This window comes from Rhagoletis pomonella, unplaced genomic scaffold, assembly GCF_013731165.1.
Source record: "Rhagoletis pomonella isolate Grant_MI unplaced genomic scaffold, Rhpom_1.0 Rhpom_scaffold_00010, whole genome shotgun sequence".
Classification (NCBI taxonomy): Eukaryota; Metazoa; Arthropoda; class Insecta; order Diptera; family Tephritidae; genus Rhagoletis; species Rhagoletis pomonella.
In genome coordinates this window covers 18,870,020-18,872,365 of record NW_023458564.1, presented here as the reverse complement: position 1 = coordinate 18,872,365, position 2,346 = coordinate 18,870,020, and the positions used below count along the sequence as shown (strand labels likewise).

Genomic DNA, 2,346 nt, shown 5'->3' with positions numbered 1-2,346 from the left:
GAAACAGGCGGGGCTTAGTAGTGCCGCTACAACAACAACAACAACCCGCACCACAATAACCCAGCTTCGCTCTGGCTATTGCAGCAGGCTCAACAGCTACCTGAGCAGAATCAACGAGGATGTGCCCAACCAATTCCCGGCATGTGGAGAATCGCCACACGACTCCCGGCACCTCTTCACATGCCTTGAGAATCCCGGTCAGCTAACGCCCCTGTCCCAATGGACAGCCCCTCTGGAAGTAGCACACTTCCTGGGCCTCCCCCTAGCTGAAATAGACGACAACGATGATGGATGAACCGCTCCGAACGGGGCTTAGTAGCCGATACAACAACAACAACAACATAAAGTACAGAGCCGCACCAAGGTCCTCAAGTCGCTAGCCGGCAGTACTTGGGGCAAAGACAAAGAAACGTTGCTGGCAACATACAAGGCAATGAGCCGGCCGGTTTTAAATTACGCAGCGCCAGTGTGGTCGCCGGGGACTAGTAGGACGCAGTGGACGAAGCTACAGACTGTACAGAACACCGCACTCAGGACAGCGACAGGATGCCTCCTGATGTCGCCCGAACATCACCTTCACAACGAGGCCCAAATGCTTCCCATAAAGGAGCACAACATAATGCTATTCAACCAGTTTCTAATCGGGAGCCACAGAAGTGGCCACCCAAACAGACAGCTGCTTGCAGAGGAGTCCTCGCCTAGGCACGTCAGGAGGCATCTATATGACTGACGGACGAAGTCCAGAGGTTCATCAAGCAACCTCTGGACCGTCAGCCTACCGACTGGCCCTGAACGGCATTCACAGGGAGTCAGTCTCGAGTTATGTAGACTCTAGACCTGTGAATGCCTTTCTAGGCACACCACCACCGGACATAGACGAGACGGAGCTTCATCTGCCTCGGGAGACACAAACAACAATAGCCCAACTTCGCTCTGGCTACTGCAGCAGGTTAAACTCCTCCCTAAGTAGATTGAATGAGGATGTGCCAAATGAGTGTCCGGCATGCGGAGAGACCCCACATGACTCGAAACATCTTTTCGCATGCCCGGAAAACCCGACAACCCTAACGGCTTTGTCCTTGTGGACCGGCCCGATAGAGGCTGCACGCTTCCTAGGGCTGCCGTTAGTGGAACTTGACGACAACGACTGAGATATCAACCGATCTGGGCGCGGTTGTTGTAGCCGCTACAACAACAACAACATGTGTTGCCATACTGTACAAAACAATACAATAGAAAGAATTCTGCGTAGTGAGGGTTATAATTCCTAAGTGCGGCCGCAGGCCGCCGACACAGAAAGGTGTCCCGCCCCCTTTTTTCAGCAACACAGAAAGGAACATTCTACGTAGTGAGGGTTATAATCCCTAAGTGAGGCCGAAGGCCGCCTACGCAGAAAGGTGATCTCTGCAAATAGTGTGCAGCCCACTTCATAGCAATACAGAAAGGAGAATTCTACTTAGTGAGGGTTATAATCCCTAAGTGCGGCAGAAGGCCTCCTACGCAGAAGGGAGTTCTCTGCAAAAGGTGTCCAGCACTTCTTCTTCGGAAATACATAAAGGAGAATTATACTAAGTGCAAATTCCGAATTAAAAATCTGCTTTTATTATTCAAAATTCCAGTCTGGCAGAACCAAGTTTGATGTTATATTGCTATCTTATTCATCGTTTATACGAAAATTTTAACACCAAATTATATAAAAACTGTAGGGTTGCTAGAAAAAAGGGGGTATTTTTGAAGTCAGGGAGCCCTATTCTAACCCCCCTCATCCACACTTTTTCATTATTAATTATTAATGTGCCTTGACTTGGAGAAATTTCATGAGGAGATTTCTTTCGAGTTTGCACAAGCCGTTATTTATTTTCCGATTTGATGAATTCTTTATTGTTGTTGTAGTAATATCATACAAATTCGCCAAACATTTCTGCGGTTTTGCTGGAGTTACAGTCCTGGGCCAGATATAACATGGATATCCATGATATAAATCTGGTTTGTTCCGGTTGCGTAGACCCGACTGTCGTGGGAACGAACAAATGTATGAAGTAATCATGTTCGCATGCCACTTTTACTGCAAGTTTCAGGAACTTCACCTTATCTAGAAGATATTTGCTTACATTCATTTTAAAAATTATATTAGGTCTCACCCAAGTGTTCATCCAAACACTTTTAATTGCGGCCTACGTATACGTACATCTGCGTAATGTGTAAAGGTTGTCTTATAAGTAAAAGTTGCATGGTTTATAACTTAATAAATGCATTATAAGTCTTTAAATAAATATATTCGCTTCCCAAACTGCCCCTTTGTCTAAAAAGTATTCGCGATAAGAGAAATAAACAACATTACGAAAT

General features: G+C 46.2%; 1 long non-coding RNA gene across 1 annotated transcript; it reads right to left on the bottom strand.

Moving 5' to 3' along the window:
• Positions 1–1,853: 1,853 nt before the first annotated feature.
• On the bottom strand, positions 1,854–2,340 carry LOC118746110. The gene is made up of 2 exons (XR_004993781.1): positions 2,142–2,340; positions 1,854–2,092 (listed from the first exon to the last, which is right to left on the bottom strand). It is a non-coding gene; the product is annotated as an uncharacterized LOC118746110 (long non-coding RNA).
• Positions 2,341–2,346: the final 6 nt, after the last annotated feature.